We start from the raw sequence: 25312 nt of genomic DNA on the forward strand, positions 1-25312 counted from the left end.
CATGTATACCCAATACTCTCAAATTTGAATACTGGTGGGTTTTGAGGGGAATTGGCTAGGACATTTTGAAGTTGTAGGTACTGGGATTTATAGTTCACCTGCAATCAAAGAGCACTCTGAACTCCACCAAAAACGGAATTGGACCAAATTAGTAACACAGTGTCCCCTTGACCAGCAAAAAAATACTGGAAGTCTTTGGGGGGAAATTCACCTTGATTTGGGGGAGTTGTATTTCACCTAAATCCAGAGAGCACTGTGAACCCAAACACCAGTGGATCTGACCAAACTTGGCACACATACCTCTTGTTATGCCGAAATTTGATTACTGGAGGGGTTTGGAGGGAACTGACCCTCCTTTCTGACCTTACCGTCACACTAGAGAAAAAATCCACATAAATTCCGGTTTCTGCCTCCTGCAGAATTCTGGGATTTTTAGTTTAGGGAGGTTCCTTTAACAGCCTCACTAAACTACAAACCCCAGAATTCTGCAGGAGGCAGAAACTGGATTTTAAGTGGATTTTTTCTCAAGTTGATTAAGTAGTGAGAGTTGTAGTTTTCACCCACAACCAGAGAAAATGTAACCTCCACTGATGATGGGCCTGGACCAAACCTGGCACAGAGAACCTCCATGACTAACTCAACCTACTGGAGGGATTTGAGGGGACTGATTCACCATAGTATTTTTACTACATTGGGCTTCCAACAATGATGGGGCCTTCAAAATGTCTCACTGTAGAGCTTCCTCATAGACTTCTTGCTGCCACCATGTTTTACGTTACATTATTTCATATTTTACCCTGTTGTTATATTTTCTAGTTGTATGTTTATTTTTTGCCTTTTCAGATTGTGCATGTAAGTTTTCCCCTGCTCTCTGGAGACCAACATAAATAGTACATGAGATTACTCTGCCCACTGAGTGCCCACTTTCTAAGCTGCTGGGTTATAAGGTTCTGCCCTACACTTTATGTCAGGGAAGTCTTATGAGGGAAAATAACTTGCTCCAATCTTTCCATCTTGTTTCACCAAATGAACAGTAACAGCAAAACTAATTTGGCAGATCAAACCCTCCTGAGTTCTAACTAAAAGCCCTAATTCAGTTCAGAAAGTGGACACTGCCCGCCCACTCTCGAATTATAATCCCTCCAGACTTGAGATCTTTCAAAGCTAATACTTTTTGAAAAATTATCTTTGTCAATCAGGATTTATTACATAGTTAGATACTTAAGAGGCTTCTGAGCATCACATGATTCATTTTTATTCCCTTCAGACAATGTTATGTTATAGTGAATCTCTAAATCCTCTTTAGATACCTATTCAGTTGTAAAAGTTATTGACATTTTAATATACATCCAGAGCTCAGTGTCAGACTGAAAGATCTTATGAAAAATAGTAGCTATTTCCCTTTGTTGTCCTGTCCAAAGCCATTCTCTTCTTAATAAGGTTTCTATGATACAAGAAGTTAATATAATCATTTAGTCAAAGATGTTGGAGATTCAAAGGCTTAATGTGGACTAAGTTTTGAAATTCTAGCCAATATATGTAGTTATTTCCAGTTAGGATTTCTGGAGAAAACTACCATTCTGTTTCAAATTTTTGGATAAAAAATCCAGATCTTGGAAAGTTTACAATCATAGTTCTAAAGTAGTGTTTACTCTTAAAGCTACTTTATAATTAATTATTTAATTGGGTTGCTGTGAGTTTTCCGGGCTGTATAGCCATGTTCCAGAAGAGAGACAAGAAGCAGAGATTACTCTTAAGGCCCGTCGCAAACTCTGTTCCTGCGGGAGGAAAATTGCTAGCAAGTCCCTGACGTCACGAGACTCCGCCTCTCGCCCCGCCCCTTTCTCTGCCCCTTTCTCCATGCGAGCGTGGTTTTTCCTGTGCTAGGGCAGCATTGCCCGCATTTTCTCTCAGTTGGCAGAATTCAACTGAGAGAAAATGCGGGCAATGCTGCCCTAGCAAAGGAAAAACCACGCTCGCAAAGAGAAAGGGGCGGAGAAAGGGACGGGGAGAGAGGCGCAGGCTCATGACGTCAGGGACTTGCTAGCAAGGGTTTCTCCAGCAGGAACCTAGTTTGCGACGGGCCTAAGATTCATCTAAGGCTCTCCTTCACTGCCATATAATCCAGATAATCCAGATTATCAAATCAGATATCAAATCAGATAATCTAGATTATTTGCTTTGAACTCGATTATATGAGTCAACACTGCCATATAATCCAGTTCAAAGCAGATAATATGGATTTTATATGGCAGTGCAAATGGGGCCTAAGAAATATACGGTATGTTTGAAAGGCAGTTGTTGATTAGGAATAATTTTGTGCTGCCACTGGTGAATTTAATCATAGGGTTTTCCTAGGCAAGGAATACTCAGAGCTGGTTTTGCCATTTTCTTCCTCTGAAATACAGCCCTCAGCACCAGGTATTTGTCGGCAGCCCCCCCCCCCCATCCAAGTTCTAACCAGACCTGACCCTGCTTAGCCCTCAAGATCAAGAAGGATCTTTCCTTCAGGGTATAGAAGTAAGCAAACAGCTGTGTACAAATTTAGATTTGCATGTAGACCAGGCATGAGCAAACTTGGGCCCTCCAGATGTCTTGGACTTCAACTCCCACAATTCCCAACACTCTTGGGGCCTTTCCTTTTCCCCCTCAACCACTTAAGCAGCTCGGGGGGGGGGGGGGGGGAAGGAAAGGGTGTTGGGAATTGTGGGAGTTGAAGTCCAAAACACCTGGAGGGCCCAAGTTTGCCCATACCTGATGTAGACTGATTTGAGCACCAAAGGAACAAGATAAAGTTTCCAGCTGCATACAGCTCTTTTGGAGTCTTTTGAGCAAGATTTCGCCTTCTTCATCCAAAACAGGTTTCTGGCATTATGAAAGCTTATATCACTCTGGCAGAAGTGTTCACACATACTGGGAGCCAGGTGTTCCTATGTATCTGAAACTGTGAATTCATTATCATTTGAAACTTTGCAGAGAGTGTTGTATTGAACTACTAAGCTTTCTCTCACCTCCACCATTTGCTGCTATTTTTAAAACAGTTCCACATGAGGCTGAAAACCCAACTTTGGTTTCTCCCTATTATTTCACTTTGTTTGACTTTGAAGGATCACTGTTCAGAAACTCCTTCAGTGCAAGTACCAAAGAGCAGCAAATTTATATATACAATTTATTTACTTCTTTAGGTTCAAATGAGTGCTACAGGTTACATGTTTATGTGTAACACATGTCCCCAGAACAACCCTAGGTGCTTATGTACAGAAGCAATAAAACATTATCATGGCCAGGTGGAGAAGGAGCTGTGTTTTTACTTTAGTGATCCACTTAGCGAGAAATGCCCATTCCCTATAATGGTGACATTCCCAGGATAAATAATGACAATGCAATGCTATGAATGATGTGCATTTTGGCTCAAAGACATATCCTGCTGTGTTCCCTTGTGAATCTGTGTTGGATTTGGAGCCTTTCTTCACCCATAAGCTTGAATGGCAGACAGTGAAGAAAGTGGCAGATTGTAGGGAGCAACGACACTAGGAATGATGTGAGAGGGCAATTCTCTGATGATGAAATAGAGCCATTTGAGGCAGCCATGGATATTGAGATCCTGGCCGCGGATAGCAAAACTAGAAGTGCGGGTTCCCGTTAAGCACGTGGCCAGTACCAGCAGTGGTCTGCCTGTGGATCCATGCACCTAGCAAGACGAAGCTAAACCCAATGTTTCCCAATCAATAAATCTCACCAGTTGAAGAAGCCACTGGGATAATAATATATTCAATCCTGCTGCAAAGGATAACAGCTTGCAGTAAGCCGCAAAAGGAAGCTAAGGTGCTTCATACAGGCAAAACCAGACATTTTACACATTCAAATCCTTTGTATTTCCCACTCCCACCCCAGCTGGAGCCGGCTTTGCCGTGATTGGAGGAGCTGGCTTGATGTCATGGCTAGCTGGGAGGATTCTCCTTGAGAGGTGGAACTGCGGCACCCATCAGCCAATCAGAGAGCGTTCTCTGCTTCCAGTGCAGATTTCCACTCTCCAATGGCTGACAGTGGGCAGGATGGCAGTTTCATACAAAGAAGACATAGTTTTATGATAGGATTACATTGTCCCCACACTAGGATAAACAAAGAGGGGCCATCAGGTTCCATGTGGGTTATTGTCTTGGTGATAATTTTAATGAATCACAGTCAAGCATGTTTGGCGACTCTGCACCAATGTCTATTGTCTTTCATATCAGGATACTGTTCAAAGTGATAGGATTATTGAATCCATTCCTGGGAAAGAGGAAAAGTCATTGTGAAATATGGGGCAAGTCATTCTAACATCAGGGAAGAAAATGCCAGGTAATAAATGTCCAGGTGGTTGCACAAAGGGTGAGCAGTCAAACACCAGATCCTGTTGTCCCTTGTACAGCCGGATCTATGGCACAAATAGAGATGGAATGGCCTTAGGGGTGATCAGCGTTTGAGTCCTTTTGTAGTAGATGATGACCAGGAAAATCACTTTTTAAAAATTGTTTTTATTATATATATATATATATTTAGAGAGAGAGAGAGAGAGAGAGAGAAGCATATGATCTTCAAAATTCAGCAGTCAAAATACAAGTATTTTTCTCCAATCCCACCACCACCACATCCCCATCTCCCCCCCCCCCCCACCGCCCAGGAACAGTTTACTACTTATGCTATACTTATTACAATTGTTCAGTCATGAAGATAGTCTTATTTAACTCCTTATATCTATCTTACCCCTTTATTCTGGAAATGAGACCCTTCTATTTTGCCTCCCAGGTCCTTCTGATTTGGAAAATCACTTGAGGGAATTCCCAGATCAAGAGGTGCTGGTGAAATATTACCAAGGTCTTGCTGGGTGGCTTCATGCGCCAAAGTTTTATGAAACATAAAATATTACATTACATGCACACAAGGAGTCCATGGATACCGAGGGGGACCCTGCAAATGGAAGCCAATGCATCCATGGGAGGGGGGGCAAGAGTCAACTTGGGGTTAGTTGGCGTTAATTAGGTGGGCTTCTGAGGGAGGGAAAGAAGAGAGCCCCGTTCTGGGGGAGGCAGGGATCCTGGCACCGAGCGGAGTAGTGAAAAAGCGAGAGAAAGGCACAGGAGGCAAAAGGATACAAATACTGAAGATATAAGGATAACACACCATGGTGCATGTTTATTAAGAGGGTTATTTTGTAATAAAGGGAGATGAATCTGGCTAGAAAGTATCCAAGGCGCTTGCTGGCTGCTGCTGAGTTCCTTCATTCCTTTGAACGTTTGCATAACTGATCAACAGAACTTCAGCCTCCCGCTGCCTGTGGAACTCTCCTCTGCGGTACCAGTCTTATTAATTTACTAGCCATCCCCTGCCATGCGTTGCTCTGGCCCGGTCTGGTGATCTGGGAAATAAAGTAATAAGAAAGTGTTGGTTTCTAATATATGTAATTTCTTTATGCTTGTGGGTAAACAGTATTTCTTCTTGTTTCTTTGTCAGTGTTGATGTGGAGATTGTCTGGTTTGCCTACTCTGGAATATGCAACATATTCAAATCTATGATACTATATCTGTGTGTATGAATCATCTCTCTCTATATATATCTATGGCTGGATGGCTCTTTGTCAGGAGAGCTTTGGTTATGTTTTCTTTCCCTGGTGAAGGGAGTTGGACTGGATGGCCTTAAGGCAGCATTTCTCAACCTAGAACGGGGGTTATGAGGGGGTGTCAGAAGGGTCACCAAAGACCATCAGGAAACACAATATTTTCTGTTGGTCATGTGGGTTCTGTGTGGAAAGTTTGCCCAATTCTATCATTGGTGGGTTCAGAATGCTCTTTGATTGTAGGTGAACTATAAATATCAGCAACTACAACTCCCAAATGTCAAGGTCTATTTCCCCCAAACTCCACCAGTGTGCACATATGGGCATATGGAGTATTCGTGCCAAGTTTGGTCCAGATCTATCGTTGTTTGAGTCCACAGTGGTCTCTGGGTATAGGTAAACTATAACTCCAAAACTTAAGATCAATGCCCACCAAACCCTTCTAGTGCTTTCTGTTGGTCTGGGGAGTCCTGTGTGCCAAGTTTGGTTCAATTCCAGCGTTAGTGGAGTTCAGAATGCTCTTTGATTGTAGGTGAACTATAAATCCCAGCAACTACAACTCCCAAATGAAAAAAAATCAATTTTTGAGTGATGGTCACTCATTGCTTAGGCGTATTCTGTCCAAATTTGGTGTCAATTGGTCCAGTGGCTTTTGAGTTATGTTAATCCCACAAATGGACATTACATTTTTATTTCTATAGATTCTGACTGGGAAGAGGGGTTTCAGTGCTCAACATCAATGAGCTGTTATTCAGCTGTGTCTCGGGGTGCATCTTATTATTTATTTATTTAGGGTTTTTATATCCTGTCCTATCTCAACCTCCACAGAGGGACTTAGGACAGCTAACAAATCGGCACCCATGGCACCCACATCAAAACATGAACATACAATTTAACAACAATATAATAAAACAGCAATATAAGCAGTATAAACAGTATAAAACCATATGAACAATACAAAAGCAGTATAAAAACAGACAACAAACAGTCAGCGGTCACTGATTTAAACATTATCCAGAGGCAGTCCATCAGTTCTATATAGGTCAACACGTTAGCAAGTCAGACTACTCTCCAAAAGCCTGATCCCATAGCCAGGAGTTTACTTGTTTCCAGAAGGACAAGAGGGATGCAGCCAATCTAATTTCACTCGGGAGGGAGTTCCATAGCCGACGGACCACCACAGAAAAGGCCCTGTCCCTTGTCCCCACCAAATGCGATTGCGACCAAGGGGAGGACAATGAGCAGGGTCTCCTCAGATTATCTTAGGGCCCTAGGTGGAGCGTAACAGGAGATACATTCAGACAAGTAAACTGGGCCAGAACCATTAAGGGCTTTATAGGCCAAAGCCAGCGCTTTGAATTGTACTGGCTTAGAATTAATGAAGTTTGACAATACTTTAACACCCATGATTCAAGGTTATAGAATCCTGGGATTTGTAGTTTGAGGAGATACCAGCACTCTTTGGTTCAAAAAAAAGCATTGGCTCGTGGCAGTTAAAGTGGTGTCAAACTGCATTGGTTCTACAGTGTGGAGGCACCCCTGCAGCCGACAAAGCCCAGGAATTCCAACATAGTGTGAAAGATCTCTCAATAAATGCTAGTGATGTTTTCTGTTTTCTGCAATGGCTGCCTGGGATGCAGTCATTGTAGTGTATGTAACAGGATGATGCCAAGAGTCTCTTAATAAATGCTAATGATCGCTAATGATCGGCTCGGTTTTCTGCAATGGCTGTCTTATCTGATTTCGCAGCTATTGTGTTCCCTTGTAGGATTCTCTGAATGCGGCTAGGTGGAGCTAATGCAAACAGTCCTATAAGCTTGTTTACTCTGAATTTAAGATCCAAATGTAGAGCCGCCATCTGCCACTAGAGGGAGCCAGTACTGCGGTCAAGAGAAGGCACAGGTTCCTTTTTGTATACAATCAGTGTGCTGCTAAAATGAAAAAGCAGGTCTGAAATGGTTTTTTACGCCAGACTCTCAAAAGCACAGCCTTGTGATGGAGTCAGGATATTAACTTCATAACTGCTTTTCTACTGGTGCGTGTCTCAGGGTTAGTCACCCAGGAAATTGACTTCTCCTGCATACAGCTCCTTTTTTGGCCTGCCAGGAGCAGGTGCCTGACCTCAGTTCACCCTTTCCTCTTGCTGACTTGACTTGCTTCTCTAATTTCGGTGATAAAAAAATAATCCCTGGCAAGATGATATATCAACCTGCAGTAATTTTGGCCCCCGTTGAGTCTTTTCGCAAGACAGAAGTGTGTTTTGCCTATCCTCCTGGCTTGTGGTAGTTTGCCATCAGTTTGGAAAACTATATAAAATCCAAACTAGGACAGTTAAAGTGGTATCAAACTGCAGTAGCTCTACAGTGTAGATCAGGCATGGGCAAGCTTCGTCCCTCCAGGTGCTTTGGACTTCAATTCCCACAATTGTGGGAGTTGAAGTCCAAAACACCTGGAGGGACAAAGCTTGCCTATGCTTGGTGTAGAAGCATCCCCTTGCAACGATGACCTAATCCTATATAGAGCCAGCTTCAAGATTAAAGATCTCATCGAAGCCCAAAAACTCAGAGAGGTCCTCCTTGTTCATGAGTTTTATATAGCCTTGCCTCCTATACTACACATTTCAGCCACATATTCTTTTCATTTATTATTCTGTTCATTTATATGCCACTTCCTTCTCTTACGCTCAACTATGGCTGGATCTACACTGCCATGTAATCCAACTTTTGAATCTATAGGAGTCTACACTGCCATATAATCCAGTTCTAGGCAGATCATCTGGATTTAGAAACCGGATTACATGGCAGTGTAGATGAGTTGGGCTTAGAGCAGGACAGGCAGTTGTCAGACATGCTCACAGCAGGAGAGCCCCATAACATCTATACATCTGCACTGACCATTTAAGATGATTTCAAACCAATATTGAAAAAAATGGTTTTGCTATGCAGATGTTTACATAGGAAATCCTGGAACCAGTTTGAGACTCGAATGGTGATTATACAAACCACAGAGCACTGATGTGCATTAAGAGCTTTCTTTTGAATACATTCATGGGTGTTATCTAGCTGCCGCTTCTAGATCTGTCGCAGTCTGGCTTTAGGTCAGCCTGAAACAGCCTTAGTCACCTTAGTAGATGATCTACGCAGGGAACTGGGCAGGGGGACGGTGTCCTTGTTGGTTCTCTTGGACCTTTCAGCAGCTTTCGATACTGTTCTGAGATGCCTCGCAGAAATGGGGCTTGGAGGCACTGTCTTACAGTGGCTCCAGTCCTTCCTGGAGGGCTGTTCTCAGAAAGTGTTGTTGGGGGACACCTACTGGGCCCCACAGTCTTTGTCCTGTGGGGTCCCACAGGGTTCGGTATTGACCCCATTTTGGTTACCATCTACATGAAACTGCTGGAAGAGATCATCTGGAGTTTTGAAGTTCAATGCCATCTGTTTGACTCAATGCCATCTGTACGACTCTATCACTCATTTCCATCTACTACTAAGAAGGCTGTTCAGTTCCTGAATGGGTTGGTGCTTGGCAGCTGTGACGATCTGGATGAGACCGAACAAATTGAAATTGAATCCAGACAAGATGGAGGTACTCCTGGTCAATCGAAAGGCCGAACAGGGTATAGGGTTATAGCCTGTACGTGATGGGGTTGTGCTCTCCCTGAAGATGCAAGTTTGCAGTTTGGGAGTGATCCTGGATTCATTGCTGAGCCTGGATCCCCAAGTTTTGACAGTGGCCGGGAGAGCTTTCGCACAATTAAAACTTGTGCGCCAATTGCGCCTGTACCTTGAGAAGCCAGACTTGGCCTCGGTGGCCCATGCTCTCATTATATCCGGAATAGACTACTGCAGTGCGCTCTACATGGACCAGGAAAATAAGACTCTGATGGTAAATAGAAGGTCAGCTGTTGTCCTCCTTTTTGCCTTGTTTTTTTTTTTTGCTAGTGTTCTATTTTGAAATGATTATATGACTAGTCAAATAAATAAATTATTACATGGGGTTGCCTTTGAAAACTGTTTGGAAGCTTGAAGTGGTCCAACCAGATTCTTCCTTGGTGCAGGGTACATACAACCCCACTGTTACATCAGCTCCACTGGCTGCCAGTCTGCTACTGAGCACAATTCAAAGTGCTGGCTTTAGCCTATAAAGCCCTAAATGGTTCTAGTCCAGCTTACTTATCCAAATGCATCTCTCCTATGAACCATCACAGAGGTTAAGATCATCTGGGGAGGCTTGCTCTCGATCCTGCTTCCTTCACAGGTGTGGTTGGTGGCGACAAGAGACAGGGCCTTCTCAGTGGTGGGACTCCCTCTCCAATGAAATCAGATCAGCTCCCTGCCTCCTGTCTTTCAGAAACAAAGTGAAGACATGGATGTGGGACCAAGCCTTTGGACAATAATCTGCAATGCAATAAGTAACTATGGGAGTGTGCAATTTATGATTAGAATGGCTCCTGGAATATGCCTTTAGACTGCATGGTTTTTAAGTAACTGGTTTTAAGATTATGATGTTTTAATTATGGATTTTAATGTATATGTGTTGTTTTTATCCTATGTATGTATATGTGGCATCAAATTGTACCTTTTTGTGAGCCACCCTAGGTCCCCTTTGAGGTGAAAAGGAAAAGATATAAATGCAGTAAATGAAATGAAATAAAATAAATAAAATAGTCGCCACAGTTTGAAGCTGGCTTCTCTCTATGGAGTTTGTTTCTAAAACAAACCCTTTAAAAAATGAGGCATAGTTGGCAGCACATTGTTGGCTAGGAGTAGCAAATCAGGCACAGATCAAAACTGTCAAAATGTATCAAATCACTTACATACAAGGCCTGGAAAACTGCATATAGCAAAGAATGCCAATTCCCACTGGAGACCCCTGCCACTGGAAAACATGGATTTTGATGTGATATTTAAAAACAAAAGCAAAGGTGTTTTGGTAATTGGAGAAGATCCACAAAGGTCAGTTTTTGGATATATTGAAGTTTGAATGTCAATAAAGACTTCATTTTAAAAAACAACTTGCTACTCTTTTGTGTTTTAGAAATACCAACATATACAGCTATTGAGTTGCTGTGAGTATTCTGGGCTGCATGGCCATGTTCCAGAAGCATTTGCTCCTGACATTTCGCCCACATGTATGGCAGGCATCCTCAGAGTTTGTGAGGTCTGTTGGAAACTAAGAAAATTGGGTTTACATATCTGTGGGATGCCCAGGGTGGGAGAAAGAACTCTTGTCTGTCTTGGAGACAAGTGTGTATGTTGCAATTGGCCACCTTGATTAGCATTGAATGGCCTTGCAGCTTTAAAGCTGTGCTGCTTCCTGTCTAGAGGAATCCTTTGTTAGGAGGTGCTAATCAAGGTGGCCAATTGCAATGTTGGACTATGATTGTGGATGATGTGGTTTATAGTAGTAATTGTAATGTTTTAAATGTTTTAATGTTTTCTAATCTTGTTTTTAAATTTGTAATTGAAATGGTTATTTAATTGTATATTGGATGTATATTTGTTTTTTAAGGCATTGAATTATTGCCTATGCTGTAAGCTGCCTTGAGTCCCTTTCGGGGTCAAGAATGGCGGGATATAAATATAGTAAATAAAATAAATCAGTCAATAAATAACCTGTCTCTAACAGACAAGAGTTCTTTCTCCCACTCTGGACATTCCACAGATATATAAATTTTACTTGCCTAGTTTCCAAAAGACCTCAAAATCTCTGAGGATGCCTGCCATAGATGTGGGAGAAATGTCAGGAGAGCATGCTTATGGAACATGGCCATACAGCCCGAAAAACTCACAGCAACCCAGTGATTCCAGCCATGAAAACCTTTGACAACGTATTATATTACCGTGCATTTCTGAAATACAGCTGTGTGTGATCTCAATATATAGAGGGTCAGTGTTGCACCATTTTAAAAAATACAGATCTTGCTTTATACAATTGATTACTATCTGATATTCACATATATCTCTATCTACTACTACTGCTACTATCTACTACTACTATCACCACCTTCTGCTCTGGCCAGAGTGAAGAGAGAGGGGGCTACAGTTTAAGGCAGTTCCATCTTATCTCCTGTGCTTTACTAATAATATAATATAATATATGGTATATACATGTAATATTTATAATATTACAATGTAATACATTATAATACTACTACTAATAATAATAATATAATAGTATAATTATATATATTATATTACATGTAATATTACTAATAATATTAAAATATAATGGTGTAGTACAATATAGTAATATATAATAATGATATTGTATTATGCTAATAATTTAATATATTGTGTGTGTGTATATATGTGTGTGTGTGTGTGTGTGTGTATGTATGTATATATATAGAGAGAGAGAGAGAGAGTGAGAGAGAGTAAGCCACTCTGTGTCCCCTTCAGGGTGAGAAGGGCGGCATATAAATGTCGTAAATCTATATAAATAAAAATGTAATGTTCATTTGTGGGATTAACCTAACTCAAAACCCACTGGACGAATTGGCACCAAATTTGGACACAAGACACCTACTAACCCAAGGAGTGACCATCACTCAAAAAATGATTTTGTCATTTGGGAGTTGTAGTTGCTGGGATTTATAGTTCAACTACAATCAAAATGCATTCTGAACTCCACCAATGATGGAATTGAACCAAACATGGCACACAGGACTCCCCAGAGCAACAGAAAGCACTAGAAGGGTTTGGTGGGCATTGACCTTGGCTTTGGGAGTTGTAGTTCACCTACATCCAGAGAGCACTGTGGGCTCAAACAATGATGGATCTGGACCAAACTTGACACGAATACTTAATATGCCCAAATGTGAAAACAGATGGAGTTTGGGGGAAATAGACCTTGACATTTGGGAGTTGTAGTTGCTGGGATTTATAGTTCATCTACAATCACAGAGCATTCTGATCCCGACCAACGATAGAATTGGGCCAAACATCCCACACAGAACCCCCATGTGGGCCACAGCAACATTAGACTAGCACCCATGTTGGCAGTCTTTAGGAAGACCTTGAAGACCTGGCTATTCTGATGTGCCTTTCCGGATTAGGATAACCTCCAGCACTATGTCCCAGAAGCACTTTATTAGAGTTTAAGACTCTCTGCACATTGCACTTGCCCAGAAATCCAACATACCACCTGCCACACCCAGCACTTTTTAACCTATACCCATCACTGGCCCGGCCCTGGTTTTATTGCGTAATGATGTAATGTTTTGTTATTGCTTATGTTTTTAATTTGCTTTGAATTGTATTGTTATTGTTTTGCTGTTGTTGTGTTGAGGCCTTAGCCTTTGTAAGCTGCATCGAGTCCTTTGGGAGATGCTAGCGGGGTACAAATAAAGTTTAATAATAATAAAAATAATAATAACAAGTCGCTCTGAGTCCTCTACGGGGTGAGAAGGGCAGCATATAAATGTCGTAAATAAATATCTATATACATACATACATACATACATACCCTGGAAACTTATTTGTGAAAAATAGCTGTGCGTGTCCACACTATAAAGGGGTTTAGTATTTCACCCTTTTCTAAATACAGATTTTGCTTCCTATTCTCAATTTATTTTTGTTATCAGACATACTTTTTTTTAAGAACCTAAACTTAATGGAAAACATAGAAATGGGCTATATATGTATGTAAGAATTTTTTAATACATTGGGTGTTCTGGAAAATAAGTGTATTTTAACATTATTATTATTATTATTATTATTATTATTATTATTATTATTATACTACATTTATACCCCACCCTTCTCACCCCAGTGGAGGACTCAGGGAGGCTTACAATCCATGGCATACAATGCCACAATTACATATATAATAATAATAATTTTATTTATCGTGTCATCCGCAACCAGAACATTGTATTACATTTCTAACAGAACAAAACAAACAAACAGATTAAAAAAAACAACACAAATTTTGCAAACTTGGTAGCTGATTAAATGTCCTTTGACCAGTATCTGGCCACTTGGAGTGCCTCTGGTGTTGCCGCAAGGAGGTCCTCCATTGTGCATGTAGCAGGGCTCAGGGTGCATTGCAGCAGGTGGTCAGTGGTTTGTTCTTCTCCGCACTCGCATGCCGCGGATTCCACTTTGTAGCCCCATTTCTTAAGATTGGCTCTGCATCTCGTGGTGCCACAGCACAGTCTGTTCAGTGCCTTCCAAGTTGCCCAGTCTTCTGTGTGCCCAGGGGGGAGTCTCTCATCTGGTATCACCCATGGATTGAGGTGCTGGGTTTGAGCCTGCCACTTTTGAACTCTCGCTTGCTGAGGTGTTCCAGCGAGTGTCTCTGTAGATCTAAGAAAACTATTTCTTGATTTAAGTCGTTGACGTGCTGGCTGATACCCAAACAAGGGATGAGCTGGAGATGTCTCTGCCTTGGTCCTTTCACTATTGGCTGCAACTTCCCGGTGGATGTCAGGTGGTGCAATACCGGCTAAGCAATGTAATTTCTCCAATAATAATAATAATAATAATAATAATAATAATAATAATAATATAATACACATATAATAATAAACATATGAATTTAAACAATTAACATAACAATTTAAACATACAATAATAAACATGAGATAATAATTCTAAAATAAATACAATAACAAGCTTAGAAGTAATTCAAATAGAAATACAATTTAAAAAGCTTAAAAGTAAACATACAATAATTCAAATATAAATACAAAAAAGAGCTTAAAACATTGAATCCCAACCAAAGTGGGCTGATGGAAAAACATCAACTGTTGTATGCCACTTCCCCACAAAAAAATAAAATATAGCAAGTGTTCAGAAAGCTTTCCAGCATTTTAAACTATAGTAGTAGTGCTTTGGGACCCTGTCTGAAATATGAGACATAGAATCATAGAATCAAAGAGTTGGAAGAGACCTCATGGGCCATCCAGTCCAACCCCATTCTGCCAAGAAGCAGGAATATTGCATTCAAATCACCCCTGACAGATGGCCATCCAGCCTCTGCTTAAAAGCTTCCAAAGAAGGAGCCTCCACCACACTCCGGGGCAGAGAGTACCACTGCTGAACGGCTCTCACAGTCAGGAAGTTTTTCCTCATGTTCAGATGGAATCTCTTGTAGTTTGAAGCCATTGTTCCGTGTCCTAGTCTCCAGGGAAGGAGAAAACAAGCTGGCTTCCTCTCACATATTTATACATGGCTATCATATCCCCTCTCAGCCTTCTCTTCTTCAGGCTAAACATGCCCAGCTCCTTAAGCCGCTCCTCATAGGGCTTGTTCTCCAGACCTTTTATCATTTTAGTCGCTCTCCTCTGAGTTGACTTTCATGCTTGATTGAAAGGGAATATGGTTTTCCCTTTTTATAAGTAATATTTTTCAAGGTTTTATGTAGAAAACGTATTAAAGTAAGATCCTTTATTTAGGAGAGAAAAAATTTGGCTTCTCCCCGTCGGGGAATCGAACCCCGGTCTCCCGCGTGACAGGCGGGGATACTTACCACTATACTAACGAGGAACTGCTTGAGAAAGCCCCCTCTGTAGAGCTCAAGTAGTGCAAGGGAAGACATGTGGTTCAAAAAGCCAAAAGAGGATTGGCTGACGGGAATGTCCAGTGGTTTCTGAATAGAGGTAAAGTGGAAGGTCTGGAAGGACAAATGAGGAGCCTAGCAAATTACCTGGATCCATGAGACAACAACAACTACTGCTTTTTCTCAGACGGAGGGCTTTTCTGGGGACTAAAGGAGTTGCAAACAGTCAGAGGGCTTTGAAAGGTTAGGTTAAGAGCAACAAAGGAGGAAGGGAAGCCCCACAATCGCTTCCTTTCCAAAGAGAGGCTTTCGAAAGGGAAACGCCTGAGTTCTGAGCAGAGATCCAAATGAATCTACGAGGCCTGAGGAGACTATCCCGTCTTTCATTTGTGCTGCTGCACTTTTCCCGCGCTTTCCCCGCTTTTCAAATCGGTTCAACCGCGTTCCTCCGCGAGTTCTATAGCTCTGCTCACCTCAAATTCCCAGGACCTCGTGGCGCAACGGTAGCGCGTCTGACTCCAGATCAGAAGGCTGCGTGTTCGAATCACGTCGGGGTCAATTCAATTTTTTCCCCCACCTTTGTGTAAAATAATGTGTACCTTGGCCTCCTTCTCTGGAATTGTATCCTGTGAATTCTTTTGTATGTGTATCATTACTTTACTATTAATTATAGCATAAGTATATTTGCCTCCTTCTCTGGAATTGTATCCTGTGAATTCCTCAACATACAAAAAAAAAAGGTCACTATTTGTAATGATATATTTAGTTGTAAACTAATTTCAGTCTGGCAAAAAGTACCAAAGTTTTGGGTGGTTCATCTACACCAGGTATGGGGAAACTTGGGCCCTCCAGGTGTTTTGGACTTCAACTCCCACAATTCCTAACAGCCTACCGGCTGTTAGGAATTGTGGGAGTTGAAGTCCAAAACACCTGGAGGGCCCAAGTTTGCCCATGCATGATCTACACTGTATAATTAATGCAGTTTGGCACCACTTTATCTCCCATGGCTCAATACTCTTTGATCATGGGATTTGTAGTTTTGCAAGGTCTTACACCTTCTCTGCCTCACCAAACTACAAACCCCAGAATCCCATGTTTTTAATGTTTACTAGCCATCCCCTGCCACGCGTTGCTGTGGCCCAGTCTGTGTATATGTGTTTTGTGTGTATATATATTTGTGTATATTTTTGTATATGTGTATATATGTAGTTTTGTGATTGCATTGTAATGTAATTTTTTGAAATGGCTTTTTAACTCCCTTCTGCTATGTTTTTCACTGGGTTTTTTTTTTTTTGAGTGATGGTCACTCATTGGCCTGAGAGCCGTATTGTGTCCAAATTTGATGTCATTTCGTCCAGTGGTTTTCATCCAGTGGTTTTTGAGTTATGTTAATCCCACATATGAACATTACATTTTATAGATGTATGCGTATAGGAATTCTTATCCCAGCATTGAATGTTTGCCGTATATATGCTGTGCTCTGCCCTGAGTCCCCTTCGGGGTGAGAAGGGCAAAATAGAAATGTTTTAAATAAATAAATAAAATATTAAATCCACAGCGTAGATGCAGACAGAGACATTCATTCAATGTGTCGCCCCATGTGCTCCTTGTGCTTTAGCAGGGCACTTTCCAACCTGTTTCTGGGAGTGGGCCAAGTGGTAGCACATGTGGGCCAAGCACAAGTATGTGCTTCAGCTGTCATGACATCTGTTAACCCCAAGATCAAATGCACATGTTACAGCGCCTGACTGGTTCCTACAAGATCCATGTGAAGTGGTGTATTTGTATGGCCAAATAATGAAAGGACCAAGGCAGTGATATCTCCAGCCCATACCATTTGGATATCAGCCAGCATGCCAACGACTTAAATCAAAAAGTTTTCTAAGATCTACAGAGACACTCGCTGGAACACCTCAGCAAGCCAGAGTCCAAAAGTGGCAAGTTAAAACCCAGAACCTCAATCAATGGCAGATAATAATAATAATAATAATAACAACAACAACAATAATAACAATAACAACAACAACTTTATTTTTATACCCCGCCAACCATCTCCCCAAGGAGACTCGGGGCAGCTTACAAGGGACAAGCCCAACAATTACAGATAAAACACAATCAAATTAAATGTTCTAGAGGCATTTCTCCTGACGTTTCGCCTGCATCTATGGCAAGCTTCCTGAGGTGAGGTCTGCTGGAGCTGGGAAAAAAGGGGTTTATATATCTGTGGAATGACCAGGGTGAGACAAAAGGCTTTTGTAAGTTGGGCTGGGTGTGAATCTTTCAACTGACCACCTTGATTAGCATACAATGGGCTGACTGTGCCTGGAGCAAACTCTTCTTGAAGGGTGATTAGATGTCCCTGCCTGTTTTTCTCCCTGCTGTTTTTGCTGTTGCAATTTTAGAATTTTTTAATACTGGTAGCCAGATTTTGTTCATTTTCATGGTTTCTTCCTTTCTGTTGAAATTGTCCACATGTTTGTGGATTTCAATGGCTTCTCTGTGTAGTCTGACATGGTGGTTGTGAGAGTGGTCCAGCATTTTTGTGTTCTCAAATAAAATGCTGTGTCCAGGTTGGTTCATCAGGTGCTCTGCTATGGCTGATTTCTCTGGTTGCAGTAGTCTGCAGTGCCTTTCATGTTCCTGGATTCTTGTTTGGGCGCTGCGTTTGGTGGTCCCTATGTAGACTTGTCCACAGCTGCATGGTATACGGTAGACTCCTGCAGAGGTGAGAGGATCCCTCTTGTCCTTTGCTGAACGTAGCATTTGTTGGATTTTCTTGGTGGGTTTGTAGATTGTTTGTATGTTGTGTTTCCTCATCAGCTTCCCTATGCGGTCAGTGGTTCCCTTGATGTATGGCAGGAACACTTTTCCTCTGGGTGGATCTTCATCTTGACTCTCGTGGCTTGTTCTTGGTCTTGCAGCTCTTCTGATGTCTGAGGTGGAGTATCCATTGGCCTGGAGAGCCCAGTTGAGGTGGTTCAGTTCATCTTGGAGGAGGTGGGGTTCGCAGATTCTTTTTGCACGGTCTGCCAAGGCTTTGATGGTGCTTCTTTTTTGACTTGGGTGATGGTTGGAGTTTTTATGTAGATATCTATCTCTGTGTGTGGGTTTTCTGTAAACGGTGTGACCCAATTGTTGATCTGGTTTGCGGATGACTAAGACATCTAGAAAAGGCAGTCTTCCTTCTTTTTCTTTTTCCATAGTGAACTGGATGTTAGAGTGGATGCTGTTAAGATGTTCCAGGAACCTGTTGAGTTCTTCTTCTCCATGGCTCCAAATGGTGAAAGTGTCATCCACATATCTGAACCATATAGTGGGCTTTTTGGTTGCTGTTTCAAGAGCTTGTTTTTCAAATTGTTCCATGTAGAAATTAGCTATGACTGGGCTGAGAGGGCTCCCCATAGCTACTCCATCTTTCTGTTCGTAGAATTCATTGTCCCACTGAAAATAGCTGGTGGTGAGGCAATGGTGAAACAGCGCCGTGATGTCTTCTGGGAACCTCTGGTTGATGAGTGCCATGGTGTCTGCAACTGGGACCATGGTAAATAGAGACACCACATTGAAGCTGATCAGTTTGTCATGTGTATTTAGCTTGAGATTGCTGATTTTTTCAATGAAGTGGGCTGATGAGCTAACAGTAGTGAAATTTTGAAAGTTTAGTTAGAGTTCTGAAATTTTCACCACCCAAATTTTAGAAACAAAGCACCAGCATCCCCTAGTTTTGTAAGTACTTTGGAACCATTTAGAACCATGGATTGCACATGCCTAGTACCTGTTCCAACTTACATACAAATTCAACTTAAGAACAAACCTATTGAACCTATCTTATTTGTAACTTGGGGACTACCTGTATATCTATATACACAGCAGCAATAGTTTAATGGTCCCTCAAATGTTTGTTGTTTAAAGAGCTACAAACATGTGTGCATAGGTCCCTCTGTCCAAGATTTAGGAGTCTTGGTTTTTTCCCCAATTTCAGATCATGTGGAGATATCTGGATCCAGATTTTAAGGAGCCCAGGGCAAGCTTCCCTAGATAATGTTCTTACCCACAGAAATTGAAGGCATGGTAATTGCTTGGACAACTAAGGCTGTGAGGTGAGTTATGTTCAGACTTTGCTAGACGTTCCACTAAAAATGTTATAAATGTGATCCCATTGCTGGCCTGCCCCCTTCCTGTGATAAACTTCCACCCTGCAATTAACCGGGGGGGGGGGGGCTGTCAATAGCCGCCAATCATGCCATGTTCAGGTCACCATCATGGTGGAATGGGGCCATTTTGCTTCTGTTCTGCCAGATGTATTTGGGAGTTTTTTTATGAACTATACTTGCAATTGTGACATTACTTTAAAATATTTTGAAAGAATTACAGCGCAGCAGAAGCTTGCTTCTTAATTATATTAATAATTTTCTCTGTGCAAAATTTCAGACATTCTTGAACCATCAAGTCTGACACATCTTTCTGGAATGTACAATTGGGAAATATTCCTGGTGTGATGTACGTCCATGGAGTCATCATCAAGTTTCTATCGATCCAACTTTTAAAGTACATGAAACACTAGACCACTGTCTCTCTGAGATAGTGAATGGATCCAGCTTCTGCCATCAAGTCTGGAATGCAAGACCAACTGGAGACAAAAGACCACTGTATGAAATGGGGCTCCTTTAAGAGCAACTGTAATCTTGCTGACAACTGCATTAGTCATGATAATTATGAAGGGATATCTATAAAACTAAGATTCATCAGAAAGACAAGGAAAGTAAATTATTTACCACTGATTGCCAATTCAGTCCAAAGGACAAAGTATTGGTTATTACCTTTAAAGCCCTAGATCACAGCTTTCAAAACTGTGTGTCACAATACCGTAGTGTGATGGCTGCAATGTGTAGGTATGTCACACAAACGTCATGAGAAATGACAAAAGTCCTGGAAATGTATGTTATTATCTTACAAATCTTATATTTTAAAAAGATAGAAATAAAAGGTTTTAATGAGCTATGTTGTGGCCCCATACATTTTGACATTACAATGTATGTATCTGTATATCTTATAAGGGGTAGATTTAACCTCCAGTTAAATTGCTATTAAAAATTAATGACTAGTAAAACTGAATGACTTTGTAAATGAAGTATGCCTAAAAACTGTGCCACCAACATAGAATGTTTGGAAAATTGTGCCCTAGATGGTTTGAGTCCAGGTTACCTCTAGGATTGCCTTCTCTTGTATGATCCACTCTGCACACTCAGAGAAAAACTGAAAGCAAATCGGATATATCAACTATTTGTGTACATTGACCCTTAATCCAGTCTGACATATTTATAATGAGGTGTGGTCATGGGCACATCTACATTGACCACTTAGATTGGAAAAGGCCTGGATCAGCTCTGTTGTAGCCAAACACCATATGGAACTGATCCAGGGTAATGTGGGGCCAGGCCACCTTAAGACAGTCTTGAGCCAAGGAAACCAAAGTTAGAGATTGTCACTCTGGTTGACATTACTGCAGGCAGCAGCCGGCAGTTAGGGCTAATGTCATGGCTAGAGATTTCTGCAATATCGAGGAAGGATGACTGTCTAGTGGATTTTAACACCTCTGAGGTATCATTTTAGTCCGTTGCTTCGGGAAGATTATGACCAAACAATTTCCTCAATGAGAGAGTGGTGGTGATTTTGATACAAGATGACAAGAAGACCATGAATGTGTTGCTTCAGGAAATTAGGCAACTTATAATAGTGAAAGAAAAACAGTTAAAGGTGATGATTCTGGAGTGTTCAAAGACAAATATAAGAGTTTTCATATACCAGCTGTTCATTCTCTTGAATCGTGTAACTAATATTTCAATGTTAAGAACATTTTTCATATACTGTAAAACAGTTTCAAAAACACACTTTACATCTTGTTGGTTGCTCAGTTTTACACGCGTAGAATGCAGTGCAATTCTCATTGTCCATCCATTGTTTATATACCCTTGCTTTGTGTTACATAATCAAAAACAGGCTGCCGGCACATTTTCCAGATTTGCTTTCAGCTAGTCCAGGGAGCTTGTTGAGCAAGTTACTTTGTGTATGTTGACAGCAACTAGGCACTTTGAGTGGACAACCCAGGCTGGAAATGTCAGATTACAAAAGAAAAATGCTGACTTTCAAAAACATATCAATCTCACACCAAAGTTAACCCCCCCCCCCCCCCAGGACATTGTAGTTTTCCTTTAAGGAGTGTCTAGGGTGAACAAAGGATCTTCCTTCCCTCGTCTTCTCCAACCCTTTAATGAATCAATTTCTGTAGATCCAGAATCTCTTCGTGTTTCATATTTTGAAATGTGAGTATTTGTATGTACATGAGATACCTTGAGAGTTGGGAACCAAGTGTAAAAAAAATCCATTCATGACATATATACACTTTGTACACACAGCCTATCGTGTCAGACACGAGTTAAGGGTACAGTTAAAATGCATTTAAAAACACAAAGTTAAAAAAAATAACTTCCTATTATGCTAAATGTCCTTTGACCAGGAGCTGGCCACTTGGAGTGTTGTGAGAAGGTCCTCCATTGTGCATGTGGCAGGGCTCAGGTTGTATTGTAGTAGGTGGTCTGTGGTTTGCTCTTCTCCACACTCTTATGTTGTGGACTCCACTTTGTGGCCCCATTTCTTAAGGTTAGTTCTGCATCTTGTGGTGCCAGAGCACCGCAGCCTGTTCAGCGCCCTCCAGGTCATCCACTCTTCTGTGTGTCCAGGAGGGAGTTTCTTATCTAGTCTCAGCCACTGATTGAGGAGCTGGGATTTAGCCTGCCACCTCTAGACTCTCGCTTGCTGAGGTATTCCTGCAAGTCTCCCTGTAGATCTTAGGAAGTTGTTTCTTAATTTAAGGTGTTGGCGTGCTGGCTGATATCCAAACAGTGGATGGGTCAAAGATGTCAATGCCTTGGTCCTTTCAGTGCTGGCTGCTACTTCCCAGCGGATGTCAGGTGGTGCAATACCAGCTAAACAGTGTAATTTCTCCAGTGGTGTGGGGGGTAGACATCCTGTTAAGGTGGAACTACAAAATGGAAGTTGGGGAAGTTACCAGTACTCATGGGATAGGGGGCAGTATGGGGTTAGGGAGGGGCTTGGCAAGGGTGGCGGGTGGTGATTGGATGTTTGGGTGGCAGGGGATGATTGGATGTTTATTAAACTGCACCACAACTTTGAACCAATGATTTTGTTCCGGGGCGGTCCTAAACCGAACCCCTTTGACTGTATAAAAAGGCCACATGGCTTGAGGCCTGTGTCGTTTCCACCAGGCGCCATGTTGCGTAGGAGGCGACCCAGGCAGCTGCTTGACTTCTAAGTAAACTGCTTTCTTGAAAGAACCTGACTGCCTGTCTTGTTGTTCCTGCGCCTGCCGATTTGCAGCCTAGGAAAAAGATCATCCACTTCATTTTTGGTGACCCCGACGTGATTACTTTGAAGGGCCGATAACAACAAGGCAGGCCCTGTTGGCAGGCCGATTGCTGGTCCGGGACCGGGACTGGAGGCAACCACCGTGAGCCGAGAAGAAGGGGGCCCCCGACCGCCGCATAACCGGTTGCGGTGCTTCCCTCTTTGGGCCGGGCCCGAACCAGGACAATCGCAGTCGAAAAGTTCGCAAGAAACCAGTCCAGGGAGGATCCAGGTGGAAAGTCCAGGGGCAGAGGTTGTTCCGATGTCTTCAGAAATCTGGCAAGTATAGTGGTCAAGTTAGACACTAGGGAACACACACATAGGGCCGGTACCGGGGGAAAAGGAAGGGTGATCACTAAGTTTCCCTGAGGGAGGGAAAAGGGAGGAAGGACTGAAAACCTTGCGGTTCCTGAAGTACGCCGTTGAGTGTCCGGGTGCTCAGGCCAAGGTGGAAGGTCCGCGTAGGAACCATGGGTGGGGGAGGTTCAAAAAAGGACACCCCATTAGGATGCATGTTGAGGAATTTTGACAAATTTGTGGCGGCTTCAAGTCAGGCCGATCCAGAGGATTTTAAGGACTATAGGTTGAGGAATTTATGCACTAATGAGTGGCCGACTTTTCCATTTGGGTGGCCAGAAGAAGGAACTTGGGATATAAAAAAGATTAGGCAGGTCGAGGCCTATTGTGCTGAACATCATCCGGATCAGCTCATCTACATAGATGCGTGGGGTACTGTAGTGACTCAGAATCCGGACTGGGTGCAGCAGTGTAAGAAGCTTAGGTGTATGGCTATACGCAAAAAGGGAGGCCGAAAACCAGCCAAGATCTTGGAGGCAGATACAGAAGAAGAATGGCCCCAGGCGGTTCGAAGGAGGATCCCGGCGGGACTTCCAGGTCCTCCACCTCCACCTACGGCCCCTCCGGCGGCCTACAACTTGTCCCCAGGACAGTCAGTAGTTGCAGAATTTGATCCCCTTGCTCCGCCAAATATGGGTCCGCCGCCTTTGCCACCTTATGATAGCACTCCCTTGAGGCCTACTCCATCTGGGCCTCATGGGGACCTCTCTAAAGAATTGCAGAAGTATGTGAATCGGAGACTGCCCAGTGATGCAAGCCCGGCTCTTACACGAGCAAGGGAGGCTTTGAAAAAAGGAATAGGCGCAGATATGCCTATTGGGGACTTATTGGGAGAATTCCCGATAAGGGAAGTCTACGCCTTAGGACAAAATGACGCAGTCCAATCCCTCTTTCAGGTGGTCCCATTTACTAGCAGTGATCTCTTGAATTGGAAGAATTCCACACCTCCTTACTCAGAACAGCTGATGGCAATGGCAAATCTCCTAGAGACAATAATGTCCACCCATAATCCCACTTGGAAGGACTGCAAACAACTTTTGCAGGTCCTCTTCACTAACGAAGAAAGGAGGCAGATTTTAAATCAGGCAAGCCTAATTGCCCAAGAGGTAGAGGGGAGGCCGGCCGCTACTGACGTGGCCGAATGGGGACGTCAGCAGTTTCCCCAAGAGGTAGACCCGCAGTGGAACTACCAGGAGGTAGCACATCGCCAGAGGTTGAGTGTTTTCCAGGGGATTTTGGTGAAGGCCGTAAGGCGAGGGCCCCCGAGACCAGCCAACATTTTAAAAATCCAGGGGATACGCCAGGAGAAGTCTGAATCGCCCACAGCATTTCTTGAAAGGTTAGAAGAAGCATATAGAAAATACAGTCCATACAATCTGGACGATGATAATGGGAAACGTGCGATACAACAGTCATTCATTACTCAGGCAGCGGATGACATTAGAAGGAAGATACAGAAACAGCCAGGGTTCATAGGTAAATCTATGACTGAACTCCTGGCCATAGCGGACCAAGTCTATATGGCCAGAGATCAAGTCGAGGAGGAGAAAAGAAAGAAGGACAGGAAAGAAGAGTACAAGGTTTTGGTTAATATGATGGAGAAGCCTGAGGCGCCCAGGGGGCGGGGGCGTGGGAGAGGCAGAGTACGGTTGGACTGGAACCAGTGTGCCAGATGTAAGAAATATGGGCACTGGAAGGGAGAATGCAGGGGACAGGAGGTAGAGGGACCAGTCCAGAAGGATATGGGGGGTCGAGGAAGAGGTAGAGGGAATGGTCGAGGAAGGGGACGCGGAAGCTACGTCCCATTCCCCAGGAAGGAGATAGCGGCCGCCATAGTCTCAGAAGAGAATCAGTGGGTGGACATGGAGGAAGAGGAGGAGGAATGAAGCGGCCAGGCTCTTGTACTGCTGGATCCCGGGGAGCCGATGGTCAAGGTTAAAATCGGGAACCAGCAATTGGATTTTCTTGTAGATACTGGGGCAGAACGGACAGTGGTAAACCAAATGGTGAGCCCCCCCACAGATTACACCACTCGAGTGGTGGGTCTTTCTGGAAAGATGCAGAGGTGTCCGTTTCTGCAGGAAAGGACCTGTAACCTAGCAGGTCATGAAGTAAAGCATAGACTGTTGTACCACCCAGATTGCCCAGTGTCCCTATTGGGAAGGGACATTTTGAGTAAGCTCCAAGCGCAGATTCAGTTTTTAGAAGGGGGCCAGATGGAATTGACTTTGCCAATGGAAGAGGAATGGAGACTGATGATTGCAAAGGAGGGGAACCCCGGAGGCGACTCCGGTATACAAGAGTGGCCATGGGATAGGACCCCAACGGTCTGGGCCGAGGACAATCCACCTGGGCTGGCAAAGAACGTACCCCCCGTGGTAGTGGAAGTTAGGAGAGGAATGGGACCCGTTAGAAAACCCCAATACCCTGTGAGTA

At 42.9% G+C, this 25312-nt stretch overlaps 2 non-coding genes across 2 annotated transcripts; one reads left to right on the forward strand and one right to left on the reverse strand.

Moving 5' to 3' along the window:
- Window positions 1-15012: 15012 nt before the first annotated feature.
- TRNAD-GUC (transfer RNA aspartic acid (anticodon GUC)) lies at window positions 15013-15084 on the reverse strand. The gene has a single exon. It is a non-coding gene; the product is annotated as a tRNA-Asp (tRNA).
- A 499-nt stretch (window positions 15085-15583) lies between these two features.
- On the forward strand, window positions 15584-15655 carry TRNAW-CCA (transfer RNA tryptophan (anticodon CCA)). Its single transcript has one exon. It is a non-coding gene; the product is annotated as a tRNA-Trp (tRNA).
- The last annotated feature ends 9657 nt before the right edge of the window (window positions 15656-25312 follow it).

This window comes from Anolis sagrei, chromosome 5 (assembly GCF_037176765.1).
Source record: "Anolis sagrei isolate rAnoSag1 chromosome 5, rAnoSag1.mat, whole genome shotgun sequence".
In the NCBI taxonomy this organism is placed as follows: domain Eukaryota; kingdom Metazoa; phylum Chordata; class Lepidosauria; order Squamata; family Dactyloidae; genus Anolis; species Anolis sagrei.